This window comes from Prinia subflava, chromosome 6 (genome assembly GCF_021018805.1).
Source record: "Prinia subflava isolate CZ2003 ecotype Zambia chromosome 6, Cam_Psub_1.2, whole genome shotgun sequence".
Classification (NCBI taxonomy): Eukaryota; Metazoa; Chordata; class Aves; order Passeriformes; family Cisticolidae; genus Prinia; species Prinia subflava.
Window position 1 is genome coordinate 36273363 of NC_086252.1, and position 24849 is coordinate 36298211.

Consider the following 24849-nt stretch of genomic DNA (forward strand, 5'->3'; position numbering starts at 1 on the left):
TATCCCTGCTACACATGAGGTGTAAGATGTGCTGGATGAGGTTTTATAGTTACGAGAAAATAATAATTGCCAAAATGATCCCTCAGTTTTCCTGTATGGAAAATCAAGATGTGGGAAGTTACAGGGAAAGAAAGAGGTAAAAAAAAATTCTAGGGACAGGTTTTTGGTGTAAGTATTAACCTTGAAATTAGTTTCCAGAAGCAATCTTAAATGTGGAAGTGGAAGCTCACACTTTTATAAAGAATTAGAGGAATATAAAAAGAAAGGTCCCTTTATCCTTCATTTCATCAAAAAAAAAGTCTGAGCTACTTCTTTAACCTCATCACTTAAAGCCAAGGGATTAAGACTCCATCTTTCACAAAATTAGAAAAGAGATTCTTTCTGCCTGCTTGGATACTGAACCCAGGGCAGTGAATTTGGTGATGCTTGAAACTGGTCTGAAGAAAAAGACACAGAGCTCCAAAGAAAGAAGTGTGTTCCATTGAAGGAAATGCAGAATTCCAAATGGGAGGAGCTGGATGCTGTGGGGAGGCACTGGCAGTGCTGGAATTCCCAAACTTCCAGACTGCAGGTTATGGGAGGTACTGGGATCCTCCTTGATTCTGGTGATATTTTCATTATTTCAATATATTGCATCGATTTCTTTTGACTCGCTGGTTCTCTGCTGTTCTTCAATATTTCAGAGTGTTTCTAAAGAGCCCAAGCAGAAAGCAAAGTGCTCTGATACTTAAATATTTTGCTTTATAGAATATTTTATACTAAAATGCTTCTCCCAATAGAATTTTAAATTGTTAAACCTGTCTCTTACCAAAACCAGATGAGGAATATTTGTGTCTCATACATCGAAAATATCAAGTTGCTGGGGAAAATTAATTTGAGGCCTGCTTTCCTTCCAGATACATACTTGAAGTCAATAAATGCTATGGGAAACCAAGACAAACGTCACCTGTGTATGTCTGGGTTTGGCCTGGTTCATTTTGTCAGAGAATCTCAGGGTCATTTATCTTGGTGGCACATCTAGACCCAACACCCACCCAAAAAAAGACCAATCTCAAAGCTACAGAATATTGCCCAGGGTGTCCTCTGGGTTTGGAACACCTCCAAGGATTATTTTTCCTAAGATTCCCACTGGATTCCTCTTCTAGCACTTGACCAGCCTCAAAGAGAGAATTTTCAAGCTTGATAAAAAATAATGGCCTTTTTAAAAAATTTGTTTGTTTGATTTTACATCTTCAAGCTGATACTGTGATGGGATGAAGACTCAAGTTCAAATGGACATTGTGGCTTTTCCTGTAGCTAATAATGGAATACAAAGCCATTTTCTCAGCTATCTCAGCTCTTAGCTCTTCCCTGCCCTCAGTGTAGACACAAATGAGCTCAGAGAATCTCTGTTCTTTTATTTATAGGGAATTTGAGAGGAAAAAATCTCACCCAGAGACAAATTGTGTTTCCCAAATTACACACCTGGCCTTCAGACTTGGCTTGAGACTCTCTCTTCCATTCTTGGAGAATCTTAATCAATTCTTTCTCTACTTCTGTCCCCTAAAACAAGACTTAGGAAAAGGTACACTCCCATTCCTCTTGAGAAGGGAGACTATAAACCTCTGCTGCCTTCTCCAGGCTCATAATTTCCCATCAGGTAATAAAATATCCCACAAAACATAGCATGGTGTGTTTCATGCAGAAATTAGGGACTTACAGGCCTTTCCCATACCCAAAATTACCCTTGTTATCAATATTTGTTGTTAATAATAAAGTCACATCACCAATTTTGACCTTTTGACGGTATTTTTGTTTAACCAGTTTTATGCAGATTGATACTTTTTCCTGTCAAGCTTTCTTCCTACTCATCCTGTATGCCACTTTTCCCAAAATTCTTTATTCTCAGGGTAAATTTGAGACTGGGACATCTGACTCCTGTGCACTGTGGTTTTCTATGGGAAAAGTAAAACTGAGCCAGCTCTAGGGAGAGCTTTTCCTTTGGATCTCTGCAGGGACCCAAGGGTATTGCTCCTTTGATACTATTTTTTTTAGGAATCCTCAAGCCTGTCTGTGTGCAGTGGAAAGTTTATTGTGATATGACCATGTGGTAATAATATATCAAAGTCCAGCATTAAAATATTTCTGAAACATGAAAAATGGGCTGTTCATAATGTTAAAGAAGGACAAGAAAATTTGCTGACAATGTGGGTAATTTCCTGAAATCAGAGTTCATCTTGTAGCAAACCCGTGTTCTGTGGACAACAGAAACAAGCAGAGCATAAATCACTCACTCACACACACAATCTCCTCTGTCCTGATAATCACATGGGTTTGGGATCAGGGCAAAGCACACTATGCCTTAGAAGAATAAAAAGGGCTCTTTCAATATCCATGGAAAACAATGGAAAGGCTCCCGTTGACATGGATATCAAGGGATGAATATTTCATCTGGCTGTAACACCAGCAAGGTCTTAAAGCAAGACCTGCAGAGGAATTTTTACCACAAAACTCCATACTGAAACTAGATATGAAAGTGTACTTTTAATCTAAGAAAGTAAGAAAGTCACAAAGCATAAAAAATGGATTTATCCATTTTTTCACACCTGGCAAATGGATTGTGGAAAGTTTGTCCTAATTTAATCAATAGTCTTAAATGTATGATCAAATATTCTGATTTTTTAAACATCTGTATATTAGTTTAACTGTTGGAGCAAAAACACTCCCGATAACTTTGAGAACACACATATTAAAACTATGACCACATTTGCATTCTAAATATATTAATATTTTATAAATCATTGTGAGGGTACTATATTTTGAAGGGTGTTAAAACTCATTTTACTCCTTGGAGTTTTGCAATTTCACGTTTTTAAAGCAGCAGCTTTTTCTTACTCTTTATAAGAATTTGAAACAACATCATCTAAATGCAATCTCATTTTCTAGTTTGGGACACATCCTGCTCTGGAATATTTTAGAACTTAAACACTTCTTTTCAGCAAGACAAGAAAATTTTGGGGGGCTGGAGGCATGTCCACCTCTCACAACCTGACACTGCATTACCAAAACAGAAAGAACCCTTTAGCACAAGAAAAGAAAGGCTGGGTAGCAAATAAATTAGCTACAGACATGAGATAATGGAAAGCACAGTAATCAGAAGACAAGTTTTATTATTACAGGTGGAGATAATGTCGGGAAAAAAAAAGTGTGGGAGAATGCCCTGGGCTTGTTTTAAGACCAACATAAAAATGCAATACCTATGTGTTCGCTTTAGCATCTCTTTTTTAAATAAGGTTTATTTTTGCCCCATATTTATTTACTCTTCAGATGTAAAAACAGGCCTATTGAAATATTTAAACGTGCCAAATACTTGGGATTTAACATGACCGTGCCTGAATGCGAGGTCATTGTTTTGCTTACAGCAGAATTTCCTACAGTCACATAAAAACTTCCCCCTCCATATCCCTCAGTGGGGGTCAATAAGAAATTCTTCTACTGACCTACAGCAGGTCTCTAGATTTTTATTATCTTTTAGAAAATAGGTACAAAGTTCAGGTAAGAGCTTTGGTCCACTCTAAGATCTTTCCTCATATGATTGTGATTATTGTCCTGAGTGAATGTGGCCCATCAAAAACTCTTGCAGGTATTTTTTTGGGTTCTACATCTCAAATTGCAAGAGAAAATTGTATTTATAATCCTCTACCAAGGAAGTAAGTCGGGAAAGAGGTGTAAACATTCCACAAAATTTGTTTTGAGGAATTTAATGATCATTTACCTGTTGTTAACCATTATTAATAAAGATCTAAAGTTCGTGCAACACAAATAAGAGTAATTATACAAATTAGGTAGCTTTTCTCTTAAATTTTTGAGCTCAAATTTGGAATAAGAGTAATGCCCCATAAATGGCACCATTTTAATCAACAAAAGTCTTGCTAATATCCATGTTAAGAAGAGGAAGTTTAAATATTGGCTAAATATTTACTTGTATTCCACAAGAAATTGTCCATTTTATGAGAGTGAAATTATGGAGCCCCTTATAGCCATGAGAAAAATGTTTGTAAAAACTTGAGAGAGAAAGCAAAATGGAATGTGAATATTAACTACACGCCCCAATTTCTCCACCCACCCTCCAGTCATTTATAGGCAGTTCATAGAAGGTCTGCTGGATTTGCTATCACACAGTGACAGAACAAAATATTTCAGTACTTTGCAAACTTGTAATTTTGTAAGTGAAGACTCTAAGATCCTTGAAATGTTGGTATCAAATACAACTTCTGCAAAATTATCCTTCTAATTAGCATATGCTCTTAAAAGAGTTTCTGAGAACATCTTCCAACACATTCCTTTTTAAATAATATTATTATTTTTAATATTCCCAGAATCATATAATACTTCTTTTTGAATAGCATTTTAAAAGTGAACATAAGTAGTATAAATGGTGTTCAAACATTTTTTAATTTGATTATTCAGATGAATACCTGTGTTGACTTTTTGTTTGTTTTGGCAAAGTTGCCTGAAAATATTGGGGTCAGATTTGGTTCAGGTGGTTGTAAGTGATTTTGTTCATTTCAAGTAAGAATTATACCATATGCCATGGCTGAAATTAGAATTTAATCATCACCCACCACACAGAGATACAGACAGTTTTGATAAAATTCCCTTTTCCAGCTAAAACAGTCATACAATGCTTGTAGCTTCATTGAAATTCTGTGTTCCTTCAGTACAAGAAAGCAAAAAGAACAGAATAAAAGCTGATTCCATTAAAGAAGGATTGCAGCAAAACTTTTTCACATTTGTACCCTCTACCACAATAGCACTGGACAAATGTTGGGAAAAAAATTACTTGGCACACAGATATCCCTGCCTTGAGTTGCACCACAGTTTTACTCACAATTGTTTATCAACACCTAATTTTTAAAAGCATCTTTATGCACAAGAAATGGGTTCAGATTTAATGAATTAATCACCACTGGGACCTATCTCTAGATAGGTTATTCTACACAAATTTATCCAAGCAGACCAGAAACAAAAACTGTATTTGTGCACTTTAAATCATCACCTAACTTTTTGGTTACAGAAAAAGTAACTTTTAGTGCAAAGCAAAGTTCCTCCGGCCTCACTGATAGCACGACATCGAGGTGACAAAATGAATGCACCAGCCAAAAGAAGGGAACACTGGGAAGAGAGCTGGGTCACCAGTTACACCCAGACTTCAGAGGAAATAAAACAGCCAAGAAGGAGCTGAAAATATTGTCTGATCTTTTTCAAAGGGAAAATTGAAATGAGACGGAGATAGCAATCAGTTCCGAGCTGTTTCTGTCAGCAAGGAAATGCAGACCCACCATGTCCTGTCCTCCTTTGTGTCTTATTTCACAAACCCCACCAGCATCCCCTCTTTGGAAACTTTTCCAGTATTTAGTACCTGTGTGGGAGCTCTACATCACTGCAAGTAGGAGAAATTTACTGTGAGCTTTGTCAGGTCATTCTTTTGGGCAGCAACAACCCTCAGACACAAACTGCAAAGCTGAACCAATGTTTTCATTATAAAATGTACTCCTGAGTTTAGAAGGAAAACCCAACATTTATAATTCAGGGGAAAACTCCATCAAAATACATTTTGCTCAAGCAGAGTTTGCCTGATCAAGATGTAGAGGATGAGACAGGTAATGTGTATGTAAACACAAATTTTTGAAAAATCAACAACTCACCCTTTACAGAAATATCCATGTTCACATATAAACAGGAGGAAAGACAGGCAGGTAGCAGAAAGTTGAAGGAGTTAAATAAATAAGGAAATGCAATGCATAAAGCTGAATTTGAAGAAATGTATTTGTTTTAAACATTGGTTGAGTGGGGCAGAAACAGAGCCATTGATATGCTGATCACTATAACAACATAGAGCAGAGACAATTTAAAACTTTACTCCTACATCTGATTTAGGGTATTGTTGAATAGCAGTTGTTGGAATTTATACAAATAACTATTCCTCTAGTCTACGTTTATGATATTTTATTAATCGTTCTACTATTACTATTATTATTAATAATACAGGAGTGCTGTTTTTGCAACGCTGCATTGTGTTCTTGCAGAAATACGTGCTTTGAAGAATTTCCTTTCAAAACTGTAAAATATTTATACAATAAATCATCAGATGATTTAAAATTAAATCATTCTGGTTGTGTTTATGTTCATGAATCAAATGTGACTTTTCTCGCTTTACATAGGTCTGTGCTGTTTTCAACCTCAACCTTTGCAAGTGACATTTTCATTTAGAATCTTATCATTTCATAATTATTACCTTTCAGAACTCCTAGGGAGAGAACAAAAGCTTCCTCTTTGTATTTCCATTGTTATGTTTCTTTGAAGAACAAATTAAATTTCAATCCCAGCCAAAACAAGTTTTTAAAGTACAAAATAAATTGGAAATTACGTGAAAAAAATAACAAGCTTTGCAAGCTTAAAGCGGCCTCTCGTGAGCACAGGTATATTCTAGATAATTTATTACTGTGTTTTCTTTGTTTAACCAGCAGACCAAGCTCAGCCTGAGGAAACGTGGCAAACATCTCACTGAAGGTGATCTGAGCTGCTCTAAACTGACACCGGGACTCTCGTGATGTTAATAAACGAGAAGGGATTGTTTATACCCCCAGAGTGACTATTTACCATCTTTGAGATTATTGTTACCTTTTAATTGTCCTCTGAGCTGTCCAAAGAGGAGAGATCTGATCATTTCTCAGCTCCCTAGCAAAATGTGGAGCCACAATCTATAAAATACCATGTTTACACAGTTGTGACTAACAGTAACCCTTACTACCATCAGATTCTTTCAATTTCTCTCCAGCAGGCAGATTATTCTTCATTTTTTTTTAGGTAAATGTCATGGCTCAGATTCATAAAAAAGGCACAACAGCAGCAGTAAAATGGAGCAAACAAAATATTTACCAACTAGGAAGGCACTTCCACGTTTTTGGGGAAATTTCGGTTTTACGTATGGAAACAAACAAACTTTGCATTATCAAAAAAAAAAAAAAAAGGCTGGAAGAAGGAGGAGGCAGGGGGAGAAATCAAGGGGCCTGGAGAGTGTTCAAGTCCCAGCAAGGGACAGGAAGGTAAGTGGCTCCTGGCAGCCCCGTCCGGATGAAGAGCCGGGGGTGGCGGCACTCGAAGCCTGGCAGAGCGCGCGGCGCTGATGGCAACGAGGGGGAGAGAGGCACTCACCTCCTAAAACAGTGACACCTGGGGGATCCACCCTCCTTCCCAGGCCTTGCAGCCACGGCTTCTCCAGCCCACAGAGGGGTTGGATGGGATCCACCAATGCCCCAAAGGAGTGAGGAGGTCGGGGACGGCACGGCCACGCTCAGGGCCCTGTGCCCCAAACAGACCCGGTGCCTGCTTTGATTAAAAGTTGTGATCCTGTCGTGTTTTACAGTCCAAATCCACCAAAATCCACCCATTCCGAGCTAAAAGTAGCTGCTCAGTCCAAAATTATGAGCAAAACAGAATAAAATAATATTTTGTTTGGACTCAAAAAAGTAATTTATTGAAAACAAACGTTACAAATCTATTTTATCTCCCCCCTGGAGCCTTGCAAAGAGAACCAATATTCAGCTGAATTATTTTGTGCATGACCACAGTTATACATTAATCTCGGTGATTCAAGCTCCAGTTGTGCCTAAATGCCCTTGGCCAGCACGGAGCCCCTCACACGAGGCACAAAGTGCCACCATGGTAGAGAGCTGGGACAGGGAGGGGACACTGAGACACCGAACCCTCCTCACCTTGGAAGGGGGTTGGGGCTCAACTCCTTCATTATAGAGGTCTCCAACCAACCTTGAGCATCTCCAGCTGCCTGGTTTTAAATACACCACATTTCCAACCCATGCCCTTCCCAAACCACCACTAATCATCCCCTAACACCTCTGCTACTGAGAACACCTTGCAGTTTTTCCAATTCCCAAGTGTAGCATCCCAAAATTTTTTGCCTGATCAGTGAGGCCAATATTACTGTGTTGTAAATGACGTGGGAAAGAGTCCCAAATCATGTCAGCCAAGGACATAAACAACTTAATTTTTAATCCTTTCCAGTGACATCACTGTTTCAGGAGTGAAAAGAATAAGATATTTTTTCAGTCACTTGATCTTCTTATTTTGGATATGCACTGGATTACTTAGGGGGTTTTAATCCAATTAGGATTGCCTCTCTCAGGCTAGACAAAAAACAATGGAGAGATCCTTCTCAGTGAAGGACAAAACTCACCCTAAATAAAGGGAGAAGCTGGTTCATCAGTATTCCTCACTTACAATTTTAAACCTGATGCCTCTTCAATCCTGTTCTTTAGAGAAATTGGTTTGAGTTTTGCCTTTTTTTTTCTTTTTTATTTTTTTCAGAGAATAAAATGTAAATCTACTGCCATCAACGCTGCGTTATTCCAAAGCTCTAAGAAGAAAACCACCTGGTATTTTTCTTCAGCCCCTCTATATGCATATGCAAATCCAACAGCTTCAGGATCTGCCAAACTATTTACCAAGTTTGTCAGGGAAACAGCCTCCGAAACAATCTTCTTTCAAAATAATTTTCTGTGATTCTAAATTCTTCCTCTGAACGCTATTTTTGTCTCTGAAAGCATATTCACCCTTGCCAGTCTGACTGCTTGTTAAGGAAAAACAAGAAAAAAACACTGAAATCTCACTGTTGGCCTATGTTCTACTGCCAGTGTTCAAACATCAGGATCCCAACAGTATCCCAGCGCCTGAAAAACATCTCCTTTTCTTTGAAATCTGCCTGGGTTGTGGATGAGAAATTGCCAGTAGAAATTACAACATTTGCCATGACTGAGATGGGGTGGGTTTTCGCATTTAGATTGAATGAAACCATGGAAAATGTTGTTAGTAACAACTCCAGTGTTATAAAAAATCACCAAGTGACAGATTTCGAGATTAAAAGGAAATATTAAAAATCCCCTTCAATATTTAAAGATTACTTAACTAGTAGCACTTCACTTGACACTGACTCATGTCATTTTCTTTCATTCCTCTTTTGATCCATGCAAAGCAGTTACACGATTGCAAATATCTTATCATGTCACCTTCTCATATGGATATGAGATGAAAGAATATTATCTCAAGCTGAGTGATAAGTCCTGTACCAAAACTACGGGTGGAATCTGCACAATCTGATGCTAAATGGGAGCAGGGGGGTGGAAGCATTGGGCATTTTTTTTTCCCCTGATATTCTCTGTTGAGGATATTTGAGAAAAAGGGTCTTATTTTAATAGGTTATTCAAGGCTCCTAATTAACTATTGAGATTTTACACCAGGTTAGCTGAGCTTCTTGTCAAGGCACAGGGATCTCTCAAATTGCTTTTATTTGCATGATTACGAAGTGGCAAACCATCAATACTCCTTCACCTCTGATTTTAAACATGCAAAGGGCATCAAAAGGCCTATTAACATGAAATAAAATTAGCCCTCATCTGTTTTATTTTAAAGGGACTCTTCCCTCCCCCTTTTCTCTCCCCTCCTCCTCCTTTCTTTCTTATTTAGGGAACTGGGTTCCTTTCCCATACTTGGTATGTAGTACATCTTTTTTTCTCAGAGTTAATTCTCCAAGTCTGGTCTGTCAGCCAGTATAAACAACGCTTGATGAATGAGACTCAAGGTGTTTAGTCACCTGAAGCAGCTGTTTGAAGTAACTCTACACACAGCCTGAGGCCCGTGTTTTCACAGCTGTGGGAACTCTTCAAAAGCTTTTCCTCTTGGCCTGCTCCTTTGCTGTGGCTTTAGACTCTTAGCGCAAAATCTGGACAATTTCAAAAGGGCACAATGAAACTAGAGACAGCAATTTTTGATGATTTTGGGCCAAAAAAGGGCCTAGAATAAATAAATGAAGTACATTTGAAAGTGCTTTACCTAGGTGGGCTATATATCTAAGAACTGCTCGCTCTACATGTGCCCATGCACTCACTTAAAAGGGGAGACAGGGGGGTTCAAGCCCTGCTCTCTGTTTACAACTATTTTCACTTTCTTCTCTGATGCTGCAGATTAAAATCTAAACGTTTACTGGCCTGGAAAAGCACATACCTGAAATAAGCTCAGCAAGTTTCTCGAAGCTGGAAAGGTCTCCTAGCTCATAAATAGACCTGCAGTGATTGGTGATCTGTGCTCCCAGCTGGGAAGCTTTGGAGAATTGGCCTCGTGGAGGTCGTGTGATTGCTTCTCCTGGCTCCAGGGTTGTGCCTTCATGATATACCTCACTATGTCCGTGTAGGTAGCCAAAGAAGTGATGGACCCATCACAAATAAAAATAATAAGCCAAAACTGAGCAAGAATTGGCGCTGAGCTGGCAGGGAAATCACAGTTTTGCAAACGCAGGACCCAATCGTGCAGCTGGGCTGAAATATTATATGCGGAATGAGGTCATGGATCAGAAAATGGATTTTATTTGGAGGTGGGAGTGGACTGCAAGCCTCAAAGCGGGGTGATGAATCCTCTGGAAAATCCCGAGCGCTAAAATGGCCAGGTTGAGCCTCCCCTGGATGGGCAGCACGAGGCTCCCCGCGGGCTCAGACAGATATTGCTCAGCCCCGTGAGTAACAGCGGGGCCACCACAGCAGCACCACAGGGTGAGCATCCCGCGGGAAAGGGACATGGAAAACAACTCCAGCAAAGCACTGACGTGAGCCCCAGGAGGGATGTGAGTCGACAGATTCAGTCGGGGAGGCTGTGTCAGGTGGGTGCTTAACTCACTGAACAACGCTTTCCACGTCTGAGCTCACCCAAACAAGGAAACACGGACACATCCAACCTCAGCTTTCAAACGTGTCCAACAAAAGGCATCAGGAGCTTGCCAGGAAGAGTGAGGATGGGACAAACTACTCCTGAGACAGTAGAACAAACATGCCCCAGCCGTAGCTGTTTTAACACCGCATGCCTCCCACACATTGCTCCATAAATCCTTCTTTTCTTGCCTCTCATTTTCTCCAGTTTACAAAAATTCTCATGTTAACAGAAAACGTTTAGTTTAAATTGATCCTCAGCCATCCTTGGCATGTATTACACACACTCTCTCTTTTATGTTTTATAGCTTATGTCATCCTGTATTCATCATTTAGTGAAGGCCTTATATTTTTGGCTTGCTGTTGCCCCTTATCAGATGATAAAATGTTCCCTCAGGAGGGAGAGAATTTTTATGAATTATGATGATAGTATAGAAAATAAATGACTTATTGGCACTACAGTCAGGCTATACATGGAAATGCGTTCTTCGAAAGTTTATAGAATCAGAGAATCACAAAATCCTGGAATGGTTTGGGTTGAAAAGGACCTTAAGGACCACCTAGTTCCAATCACCTGCCGTAGTCTACATGAGAAAGATGTGTGGGCCAACACTGTCACTCCCAGGAAAGGGAATTCCCTGAGATGAGAGTGGCCATGAGGTGACAAGGACAGTGGTTCTGCCCAGTCAGTGGTTTAGGACAAGCCCTGGGGCTGAGCTGTCCTGAGGTCTCAGCACAAAATTCCTTCATGGCTTTCATTTTCTTATTTCAGGAGGTGGTGGAGTTTCCAGACACCTTGAGAACAGGAGGGCAGAAACATTTCCAGAGTAGATAATGAGGATTTGAACATGGATAAGACTTTTAAAATATATTCCATGCCACTGCCCACACCTGGATGCCCACAGGTCCCTGGTACCTGTGTTTTATTATGATAATGAAGGTCAGATGGTCCAGACTATGTCCTGGTCATTGACTTCACCATTCTAATTTGCTCCCACCCCATCCTCACTCCTGACCTATTGGAGAGGTTTCAAGCAGCCAGCACCAAAGCACATCTTGTACTACCAGAGACACAGCTGGGCTGGTCCCTTCTCTGCAAAAACATGACATAAACACTGACACTGGTCACCATACACATCAACAGAGTCAAACATTGCTAAATGAACCACTGCAAAATTCCAAATAAACAGACAACCCCGCTGCTGAACAGCGTATTGCAACCCTTCTCACCATGCACATGTGACAATTATACATAGAGAGGATTGCTGTCTTTCTCTTCAGCAGCAAATCAAATGAGAAAAGTTTTAGGTAATTAAAGATGTTTACTTAATCTTAACTAAAGAAGCAGTTTACACTGCCCAAGCCTGGAGCTACAAAAAACAGCCCACAAGCAGCCAGAGGAGTGTTCTCCTCAGGCAGGTACTCCAAGACATAAAATGGCTTAATTTTAAATTTTCAGGTAAATCCTGTTCAGGTAAGTGGGTACTCCCAGGCAGAAAGGCCACTCACTTCTACCCATTTCCAGCTAGAACCAGATCTGCCTTTTGATTTTGCTCTTTACAAAGCAGTTTCTCAAGCCTGGCCTAATAAACAACCAACCACCCCAAATTCAGGGTTTTATCAGCGCCATGGGGCTCCCAAGGGGGCATTCCTGGACAGCACCACAGCCAAGGAGGATGCCACCCTCATGACATGGACTTCCCTTGACCATCATCTCTGAGTCCCTTGGTCAGCCAGCCCAAGGACTGAGACACCTCTTGGGCTGGAATAAGTTTAAAGGGATATTGGACTCTAAGGCTTATTTTTAAGGGGAAGCTAGAGATTTAACACAAGCTGAACAGCAGAACCCTAAGCCCCATATGAACAGTAAGGTAAACATTCCCTGGAGCATTTTATGAGTTCCTTCTCACCACAAATGGCAGCATTTTACAACACAATCTAAGTGAAACACATTCAACAGGTCACCTATGCAGTGTGATGACTCTGGGATCCATTTGCTGTGACAGAGCTGTGCCCTTCCAACCTCGTCAGCTGGATCATTTTTGAGGTGATTTTATAGAGTTTTTAGATGAAAAGAATTAAATCTGGGAGGACTGACTTTAAAGCAGTAATATATTTTTGTTATGCAATATTATACCTCCATTAAGCAATATTCAGAATTGTTGAATGCATAGGTAATGGCAACTATATATAGAAATAGTGTTTTGTCTTTAAAGAAGTGAAATCCATTAAACTTTATGTGATGAGATGTTAAAGTAAGAATTGTTAAGAGAACTTTACTCCACATATGCATGTAAATGGCTTTATGGGGATATCCTGTTGGAGATGATGGGTTCCTTATGAGCAACAGCTCCTGAGCAAAAGGTTCCCCATCCTGTAAACACAAAAATGTGAGACACAGCTGGGAAGTTTGCCTACAGGCAAGGCTTCAGGTGAGTAAAAGGAGCAGACAAAGGAAGAGGAAGAGAATTCAGGAAGAATTCAGTGTCTTTGCACAGAAAATAGAAACAGAAAGGAAAAAAAAAAAGAAAGAAGCAGAAAGAGAAAAAAAAAAAAAGAAAAAATGGAGGGAAAAAATTAAAAAGAATGTAATTTACTGCCTAACTTCTAAAAATGTGGTGTAATATTTCAGGCTGAACACGTATGTGTACATATTATATATATATAACATGGTGGTTATTAGAGACGCCAGAGACACCACAGAGCAAGGTTTTTCTCCTCTCTGTCTCTAAAACATTTTCCCAGGTTAAGTACAATTCCCATGACCATCGTAATGGCTCATCTGGCTCTCAGGCTGGATAGTGGTACTGTGCGTTGTGCTTGGCTGTGAATACCCGTGCACCCAATGATTTCCTTTTCCATGACATTTCTGAGAAACAAATACTGGACCTGATTCACATCCAGCCACAAATATGAATCAAAACCCAACGCAAAATTGGATACACGCTGGAAATTTGATAACTTGTGAATATGAATTTACTCCTGTAGTCGCTGAGCTGCTAGTGGAAATCTGGAGCATGCTTGGAATTACAATTTTTGCTGTCCAAAAACGTGCATGGCTTGTTCCCTGTAATCGTGTTTCTGATGAAGTCAAAGACAGAAATCCCACTGAAAGAGCTAGGGAGGAAGGACTTTGTTTTAAAGACGTACACTTTATGGAACCTTTCCTACTTGCTGTCCTTCCAGTGTAAAATATGAGTCAGTCTAATCCCTTTCTTCTTATGTGTGTTAATAGAGACTTGAAACAAAGAAGTTATAATTTTTATAAATTGGAATGTAGTGGCCTCTGTTTTTTAACACTTGCCAAAGCATATGGGGTCAAACCCAAACAGTCGCTCACCCTGGCCAGTTACATGTCTTATTTAAACAATAAATTAGTGCCAAAGTTTCCAGTAATTAATTTCTTTACCAATTTACATATTTCATTCCTTTCCTTTTTTTTTTTTCGCTTTCATGTTTTGAAACTGTAACGCACTAACATCTATTTAAAGCAACCTCCCGTACCCGGTGATTGATGTTAGATACAACAATTACAATGCCAGTACCAGGGATAATTCTTTGCAGATGTTGTCAAATTACAGGTTAAATGAGGAAAAAAGTTCCTTTCTTCCGGCCACCCACTTTAGCTGCCTTGAAATAGGTGCACATACTGTATATCCTGTGCTGTAGGTGCAGTAATTCCCCGTCCAGTCACTCATCTGGTTTAAATGACTTCCATTTGCCATTTCAAAGGATGACAGAACACTGTGTTCAGATTGTTTTGCAGGTACCAAAAACGCAGTAACTCTGCTTTGTGTTTTAGCTGGCAAAGAGAAGTGAGCTCAGTCTGGCAAGGCTGTGCTGGTTTTCCCCTTAATATAAATAACATTTGCCATTGTGGAGGAAAAAAAAAGAGGAGAATTGGGGAGGAAAAGAAAAAGTGAGGTTAGATTATTTTAACCCTTCATAAACCTTTGCACCCTGAGATAAAACAGGATCCTTGTCTTCATGTTATAATCATAACAGTGTATGTTTGGTGTTGACAGCAGAAAGATTGAGCGTAGGTCCTGCAGTCTGGGGAGAGGTGATGAAACTTCTCCACTGCCCATCCCTTGTAGCAGGAGCCAGGCACGGTGACATTCCCTGAAGGCAGAAGGAAGGGAATGAGCCACAAACAGAATATGGAAAAAATCGAGAACAAGCTGAAGGTCTGGCTTTGCCTGCCCCTGTGTGAGGCCGGGATTGTTCTGTGCTAGGGAGGGGAGCAGAATGTGCTGCTCCTGGGCTCAGCCAGGAAACCTGCAGGGCCCACAGCCACACCCTGGAGTGGCACATGGTGGCACACGGGTGACACCAAGGTGGGCTTGGCCACCCGGCACCAGGCCTAGGCACGTTCCTTCCCTGGTGTCTGGGGGTTGCAGGGGCAGGGTTTGGTAGCAGGAGGGTCACAGTGGGGAGGTGTTAGAAGTGGGAGCTGAAGTAGGTTTGCTGGCAGGACTTGGGACCCCGCTTAGGACCCACAGGGGGAAGGTCCTGAAGAACTGAGCCCACTTGGGATCCACAGTGGGGCAGTCCCTGAAGAACTGAGCCCATGGAAGGGACTCGCAAAGGAGCAGCTCCTGAAGATTTGAGCCCATGGAAGGGATTCACACTGGAGCAGTCCCTGAAGAACTGAGTCCATGGAAGGGACCCAGATTGGAGCAGTTCCTGAAGAACTGACCCCATGGAAGAGACTCACACTGGAGCAGCTCCTGAAGAATTAAGCCCATGGAAGGGATTCACACTGGAGCAGCTCCTGAAGACTGACCCTATGGAAGAGACTCACACTGGAGCAGCTCCTGAAGAACTGAGCCCATGGAAGCGACATAGATTGGAGCAGTTCATGCAGAACTGTAGCCCAAGGGAAGGACTTGTGTTGGAGAAGTTCATGGAGGGCTGTCTCCCAGGCTGGAGCAGTGGAAGAGTGTGGAGACCAGCCTCTGAGGAGGAAGAAGCAGCAGAAACATCTGAAGAACTGACCACAGCCCCCATTCCCTGTCCCCCGACACCATGAGTGGAGGAGGGAGAGAAAACTGGGAGTGAATTTAAGCCCAAGAAGTGGGAATTGTAGGGGAGAGACATTTTTAGACTTAGTTTTTGTTTCTCATTATCCTACTCTACTTTGACTGGTGATAAATTGATTAATTTCCCCCAGATGAGCCTGTTTTGCCCGTGAGGCAGTTGCTGTGAGGAGCCTCTCCCTGTCCTGATCCTACCCCACTAGACTTCTGTTGTGTTTTCTCTGCCCTGCCCAGCTGAGGAGGGCACTGACAGAGCAGGTTTGGTGGGCACCCAGCATCCAACCACAGCCAACCCACCTCACCTGGGAAGTGCCTCAGTTCCCTGACTAATTGGATGAAAGGAGAGTTACAAAAAATCCCACAGGAGCCCCAGGCACTGGGTACCAGTGCAGGATGGGCCAAAGCAGCTCCATGGCACAGACACATCCCTTTGTGTCCCAGCAGACTCTGGAGCTGTGTCTGCATTCCCAGTGCCAGGTTCTTGCAGGCGTGCCATGCCTGAGCCCTAAGGCTTGGAATGGGATTTCCATTTTAATTCTTTCCCTACATATGTTAGGCTTGTTCTCACAGTGTACAGGAATGAATCCTGGCCCGGAGAAGGAAAACAAGAATGATTTACAAACAGAATCAGAGGACAGAAAAGCCAGGCTCTTACACTTCACACTTTTGGCCAGGGAAGTGGCTTGTTGGGTGGCCTTATCCTCACTGCATCTTGCTTCCACGTCTGATCTACAGCAGCACACAGAACAAACCCACTCAGAATGACTGACAGGTAGGACAGGCAGACAGGCCCACAAGTACCTGTGGTAAGCAGATATTGCTGTGGCCAAAAAAAAGATCAGGGATGGGTGGAAACATGCTGCCAGTTATTTGGGTAATGGTGAACCTCCCCGCTGCCAATTTGTAATATCATCTGTTTCGTAATAAAACCTCCTCAGAGGCCTCTGCACAACTGTGTGCGAGGTAACTGTTGCATGCTATTCCCTAAATAATTATGTTCACTAAATACTCCCTTTCTTTACTTTAAATCACCACCCCAGGACTCTTTCTCCTCCTGGCTACGCCAACATGCATCCCGAGGTATCACCACCCCAACCCATTTATTTTTAACCTACAAAGTTCAATAATTTTCTGAAGTGAGCTGCAGGGTGGTTTGTGACTACTGAAGGCACGAGCATGTGATTTGTGTGCTGAGCCCCAGTGTCTTGGCTTTCCAGAGGAAAGCACAGCTTGCTGATGAAGTTTGTGGTTTTCCTGTTTGTTGTCTGAAAAAAAAAAAAAAAAAAAAAAAAAAAGTGTGGAGGTGGGGTGCCAATGGGCAGAGGGGGGTCAAAAAGAGAAAAAAAATAAAGACCTAATGATTTTTTCTAAGAATTAAGATGCTCTAGTCCCCTTTGCTTCAGGGGTTGAAGAGGTTGCAGTGTCCTAAATGGAAAAGAATCAGAGATTCTGCTCTTTGAAGCACAGTCTTATGGTTTAAACAGTATTTGACCCAAGTGCAATGGTCATGGATGCTGCAAATGTGGCTGCAGCTGCTAGAAACTAAAGGGTTTTGGTCTGCCCCAAAGTGAAGCCAAAGAGCCTTTGCATGTAAAAGAAAGTTTAAAGCTCTCCAGCAGCTTCTGCCCAGCCAAACAGGCAGTTTCTGTAAAAGGATCAAGAGCTTCCTGCCAGCCTCCCTCCCTCTGTTTTCTTTTATTGTACACTTTTGCCACATTAAGTGATTTTAAGACCAAAGGGCTTGCTTTCCTGGTAAAAGAGGGTGGACAGGATTGTGAAACATGAGGGATGGCTAATCTGTGACTTTCCGGGGTGTAGGATGTGTAAGGCTTGGGTAACAATTTGGTAACGGGGTGGATATTCCCTCCTGTGAACAGACTCACCCAAACCAGCCATTATTTAGTCCACTCTTAAAAAAAAAAAAGTAATAATTAACATGTTTCTGATTTTATTCCTAGTATAAACTAAACACAACAGTTCAAAAACGCTACTGTGAGCACATTTAAAGATTCAGCAAACAGCAGTGGCATCAATATTTCATGGACAGCTTGAAATTTTGCTCATTTACTCTGACAACTTCCAAACCAGCTTCCTGCCACTGCTTCTGCCAGGGAGACTCACAAGTCCACAAAAAAGAAGAGCAAAATGGCAACAAGTTTATCAGAAAATAAAGATTCCTCAGCTGATAGAGGAAATAAATTTCTTTAATATTTGTTGATGTTATATCCCAAGCCTACAACCAGGTGGATTCCTGCACTCAGCTCTGCCTGTGCATTCAGTTTTATATTTGCAGCTGTTTGTACAAAGGATGCAATTCCATAAAAGTTTTGTTTGCAATTGCCCAGTATTGATTTCCATTGCAATGATCTCAAAGCCCAGACCACGTTAAACAAAAATATTTCCTCCATGGGGTTATGAATGAGAAGCCAACACTGTCATATTAACACTATAGCCATGCACCAAAGCTTTGTTTGGATAAAGTTACTCACTTTTTCAAATTTATGGCTGAATTTAGATTGCTATTAAGTAATAGATATCAATAGTTAAAGAGACTTTATAGTGTTCTGACATTCAATAGATTATTCAGGTTTAAAAGGCTCTGGAAAATGGATGAACTATCTGAGCTGAACAACTTTCCAGTTGTAAAAATGCTTCTCGAGGTACAGAGGACTCAGATTTAATACTTAGTCTTGCTTGTTTAAGCACATGCTCAAATGTGGACGGGTTTTTCATCTTTTAATCCTGACAGAACAATGCAGCCTCCTCAGAGCCAATGCTAAATGAAAAAATGACAGACATATCTTATTAGGGAAGATAATTTAAGTAATGCTTATTTTTAATGCTTCACTTAAGCAATACTATTTTATGTCTTCAAATACTACAGAACCCTTCCCTTGCTGTTGTTGATTTATCTTCCAGCTAGCACAGCACAGATTCTTATAAAAATAAGATTTTGAGATGATTTAAGTCCCTAACATGTTGTAAGAGCTCTATTATATATCCCCCAAACACGGTGTGATAGATCCTATTTTCATGCTATGCTTCCCTCTTCACAAGCACAATCTCCATTTGCCAGATAGCAAGTCAGATAAAAGCTCTAAAACAAAAATAAACTTACACACAGAACTCTTTGAAAAGGATAATTAATCTTATGGAATACTTGGGAACCTAGAGAATAATCTGTGAGTGATACAAATAATAGAAAATTTCCTAAATAACTTTTGCTCCTGGTAAGCTTCCAAGCAAGTAATTCACAAAATATGACTTTCTTCATTGGAGAGGTTATAAAAATTTGTTTATTGGAGGTAGGGAAGGAAATGTAATTAAAGGCTAAATTCAGGCTCACATTTCATTTTAACTAAAAGAATATGTGTGATTTGGATATAAGTCACCTAGGCACTTCCTTTTTTTTTTTTTTTTTTAAGAATTTTTTTTAGATTTTTTTTTTAAAGCAGTGCACATTGTCAGCAAATGAGATTATCCAATAGCAGAAGTACATCTGGCTGAGCTGACTGTGCCAGGTAACCTTAAATAGAAACTCTGCTGCACTTAACTCTGTTGCAACACTGGGCTTTGCTGGTAATACTTATCAAAAGTTCCCCTTTGTAGCATTTCTATAAAAAATAAAAAGGGAAGAGGTGAAATGAAAACATAAAACTTGTTGGGGTTTTCTGTATTTATAAAAAAAAGCAAAAAAAATCCTTCTGCAGTTGGAAATGCTTACAAAGGCATATATAAAATACAGCAACTCCAGTTATTTTTAACTGCATATGGTCTGCATAAAATGAATCTATAGATCAGGGAAGCAATAATGAAGGCAAGTTAAAGGCCATAACAATTCAAGTATTTTAACTGGTCTTGAATTTACAACGTCTTCAGGTAATGCCTCAACATCCAAAGGACAAACAAAACAAATTTCCCCATTATTGGTCCTAAAAGAAAATATTAATTTGTCCCCTTGGCAATTATTTTAATTATAAGAGTGAGATCCTCATCTTGGATACACTGCACACATGACCTTCCGTCAGTTGTGACTTTTATCCTCACAGAAGTTGGTTTGACGAGACATATTGTGGGGATTTGCACTGTCTGCTACATTTTAGATCAAAATCAAGTTCTGGATCCTCAGTTCCTCACAAGTCACTTTTAAACGGAGACAAAGCTTTCGTTTCTGGGGCTGAGCACTCAACTTAAAAAACCCATCTCTCCCCAAAGGCAAATGCTATATGAAAATAAATTAAAACCCAAATGTTGCTGGTCAGCCATTCTGAATATATAAATAGGCAGTTTCATGTGGAAAGAAGTGACCTGAAACTTTGGGTTTAATCTTTGACAAGTCCTGGGAGTGCCCTTCTTCTTGTCCTTTCTCAAGTAAATTTTAGCTTCATTCTGTCTTCATCATTCCAGCAAAGTTATGCATAAAACAAGCTACTGTACAATATGAATAAAAATGGCAGAATCTCACCCAAAGTGAATTACCACAGGGGAAATAGGACTTGGAAAAGACTGAACCAAGAAAGCATGTTTGAACAGATGTGCCATTACATGCCCATAATTCATTTGCAAACTAAACCATTTCTCCACACTTTTAAAGTCAATTGTGCATTTTGAACTGTTATATCAACTGAACATTTGAATTTTCAACTTGCAACAAATGCACCAGTGTCAGAGACAGCCACCTATTCAGGAATCTCCCTTAGCAAGATTCCCTTTGGGATATAGAATTCATACTCTTTGAACATATAATTCTATTTTTTTTTTTGGCACATGGATTTAACATTGTGAGGTTAAATCCTCCAAACTGTTCCCTGCGTTGATGAATCCTGGATTCTTTTAACCTTAGATACTTTAACCTAAAGCTTGCTGGGAATTGTGTAAACTCAAACTATGGATCTTGACTCATTTTCCCGGTTATTTCCCCCCTCCGAATATTCCCTTTTCTCTGATCCCTAAGTGAAAAACTAAAAATATATTTGTGCAGAAATATTAGTGATAACGACCTTGGCTTTTGCTTTGGCCTATCTCCTCCCCTGGGTGTGGAAGAACTCCAGTGAAGGTGAGCTGAAGGGCAGATATGCTTTCTGAAAGAGCTCAGGAAGTTTTCCTCGAGCCACGCAGAAACAGCCAAGACACCCTCGAAGTGCAGGTTACTGAGGCCAGCTAAAAGCTTGAAAGGAACGTGTGGTGCAGCTTCTTTTTGGTGCTAAAACAGATATGCCTTTGTAGGATGTGGTGGTGCACAAATCCCCCAGGATCCAGTGTGGCTGCATTTTGGGAATTGAGCTGTGCACGGCACGTCCCAGGTGTGGAGGGTCAGAGAAACCATGGAATCACAGAGTTGTTTAGGTTGGAAAAACTCTCCAAGATATCAGCTCAAATCATTCCCCAGCACTGAAAATGTCACCACTGCCCCATGTCCCCAAGTGCCACATCCCCCTCCAGGGATTTTAAATGCCTCCACCACTGCCCTGGGCAGCTGTGATCCCACAGCCTGGACTTTGATGTAGCGTGGACTCAGCAGCTGAATTTGGTTTTCATCTGGAAATAGATAACATGGAAAAATGCCCATAAAATATTCCTGCCTTAACAGAGAGAGTTCAGACTTTTCCATGGGTGACAGTGACTGACAACAACACTGTAACACATGAGTCAGAGAAGGGAAAAAAATTGACCACAGAAACTGGTATAAAGCTATTTTTATATGAAAGAAAGGCACTGAACCCATGCTGGCTGTGCAGAGGAGGAGTAGGAGGGATCTCTGCCCCCAGTGTCTGGTCCAAGGACTCCCATCCAGTTAAATGGGGGCATTTCAGGTTTGTGTACCTCAGCTGGGGCTCTGAGTCACCCTGGCCTGGTGCTGCTGTGCCTGCACGGGCTGTGGGTGCTTTGTGTCTGTTCCTCTCTTCCATGCAGGGGATCGTGAAATCAGAACCATCAGGTAGGGTAACAAGGGGGAGGAAGAAGCTGAGTCACAGCAGAACTGATGAAACCCACCAGCTGCTGGATCCAGGGGAAACACAGGAGAAGAAATTTTAACACAGGGGAAACATAAGGAGAAGAAATTTTAACTCTTTATCTTCCCACTTTCCATAACCCCCCCAGAGACCCTCCAGTCTAACACAAAAGCCAAAAAAAAGAGATAAGAACCGAGACCTCTGATGGATCCTCCAGGATCCCTGGAGGTGACATCAGCTCATCAACCTCTTTGTTACACAGGAGCTGCCAAGAGCAGCAATCTGCTCAAGGACCTGTGGTTACAGCCTCAGGGACCCAGGAAACACTCCCAGATATCCCCCAGGTGTCCCTAACCACCCTTCAAGCAATCCAGTCCTGTGGGCAAAGCTTCACGCAGTCAAACTCAGCTTCTGGGGCTTTTCTACTTCCAGAGGTGAGCAGGGTGATGCACACAACCTGTGTGATCTCACCAATTAATCTGGGAATTGTCAGTCTCCAGACACATTGTTCTTCCCTCCTGAACTGTCTATTGCCTTTCTTGCCCCCTTTCCATTACCCCTTACCTATGAAAAAACCACAAAACACTGAAGTTGCTGGGTTTTTCCACCTTATATATGTTCAAAGATTGCATATTTTTTACACTAAACAGGACCCACAGTGCTTAAAGATCATTTTAAAATAAATCTTCTTTTAACAATCAAAAAATGACTCCCACAAAAATCCAGACAACTGCACAGATTTGTGACCTAGCTTTGTTAAACAACCAACTAACCAAAGACTGGAGCCAGAATCAGAAAACATATTTTTGCTCTCAGTGTTCTGAAAAACCCTGGTTTGGGTGTTTTGCCATGGGTTTTGACTTTCAGATGCTTCTGTGTCCACATGTGCAAGTGAACTGCTGAGTCACAAGGAAGTTTTTCCAGCCGAGTTCTGTGAAGCTCACAGCTCTAAAATCATCACGGAAAACATCTGCATGCTTGGGTGCTCCTCTGAGCTCAGCTTGGCATCCAGGTTTTTGGAGGGACTCCAGGACAGCAAAGTTCAGCAGCATTTACATGACCTGACCCCACCTGCCCCAAGGTGCAGCTCCTGCCCCATTCCTGATGCCAGGATCAGGAGAGGGAGATTCCTTAGTGGTGGCTGATCCCATTTCACTACCCTGGGCTAGAAGACAGCTGAGTGTAAGCAAACCATGTCCTCCAACTCCAAATATCCTTGCTTCTCCTGTTTCTTTTTCTCCAAAATCTTATCATGTGAGTGCAGCATAGCTTCTTGGTTCAATAAGAATAATAATGGCTCAGGATGCAGGAAAATGACTCACATGGAGCCAGTCCAGCTCTCCTAGTTGGTTCTAGTCAGGTCACGATGAATCAGATGACCCTTATCTTACTTTAAGACTGTGAATAAAAACCTCTCCCCTCCACACCTCGGCCAATTTTTCTTACATTATGCAGTGTATTTCCCTCCCCTCTCACATTTCCGAGCTCTTCAAGTCTGCCTGTCACCTTCCTTGAAAAAATTCCCGTGCATACATCCCTCCTGAGTTAACCTCTCAGTAAATCCTCTCCTATGCTCTGTAATTTCCCCTTTCTCATACCTTTTCCTCCTCTCTTTGTCCTGTCTGAACCTCAGTTTTATGTCTTTTCTAGCTCAGGGCGAATATTGCCACATGCTTTGCTTTCTCATGTCTTGTTGCACATGACCTACATCTCACCCAAGCCAAAATTACTTTACTTGCTTTAAAACCCTCGCTGGATTTGTACCTTGGACCCTTGAGAGATTTCAGCTGTATCAGAAACCAAAGCAGAAAACAGATCCTTTCTTAATTTTTTTATATCACATTTATAATGTAAACCACAGCAACACTTTCCAAACCAGGAATGCAAAACCGCTCTTGCTTCCCTGACTAGACAGTTCATAAAGGTTTGTGTTCAAAACTGCAGTTTTTCTCCACTTTTCCCTGTAATAAAAGGAACAGATCAAATAATAAATCCCATGTTAGTGACCTTTCTATTCCCTTGGTAGTGCCTTTGTGGAGGCCCTGGCCTATATTATGATGAAAGCAGTAACAGAAAAACAACACATGAAAGGAAAAACAGTATTTTGTATTGTTATGTGAAAGAGAAGCCATTACAGGTCTGGCTCTAGAGCAAGAGCCAACCCAGCTTAGCTTGAAAAAGATGTTCCCGTAACAGGGGAATAGCTTTTGTTTCACATTTCTGCCTTTTTTCTTGCTCAGAGACTGAGCAAAACAAGGAGCCTGCAGAAGAACAATTAACCTGCGTTCCACTTGAGCAAACTAAGATTAAGAAACAAAGTGGCAAAAAAGCATTGGTGAACTCCAGAAAGGATTACAAAAGCTTAGGGACGATCAGCCTAAAAATTCAACCGTCCCCCCCAACAGCCGCAAACTCAGAAAGTCCGTAAAACACAACTTAGCCAAAGCCAGGAAGGCATACCAAAGGCCTATTCTTACACAGCTTCCCGAACTGGCCACTGCTGGAGACAGGCTACTGGGCTAGAGGGAATGTTGGTTTGGCCCTGGGCAGCCTTTCTTACATGAGCACCGAGCATCCCTCTCTAATCTTTAATAAAAGCAGCGCCAGGGTGAAGCCGATGCAGAGCCCCCGACCCCGGGTCTTTAACCTCTCGCCTGCACCCTCTGCCACAGTTCTGCAAAGCTGCCTCAAACACGGGGAGAAGTTATTGCTGCAACACCACCCCTGTGGAAAACGAGGTAAGAGGAGGTCACACCTTACAGTGAGGAAGGCTGGGAAAGGCCTCCCAGACTGTGTGGCCTGAATGCAGCCTCCCAGCTGGGAGGGCCCCAGGCTCCCAGCATGAAGGAAGACAGCAAGAAAGATGGAGAGGGACGTTCTAGAAGGGCCTGGAGTGACAGGACAAGGGGCAATGGCTTCACACTGCCAGAGAGCAGGGTTGTGTTAAAGACAGGGAAAAATTCTTCCCTGGGAGGGTGGGCAGGCCCTGGCACAGGGTGCCCAGAGATGCTGTGGCTACCCCTGGATCCCTGGAATGCCCAAGGCCAGGTTGGACAGGGTTTGGAGCAGCTGGGGGATAGAGGGAGGTGTCCCTGCCCATGG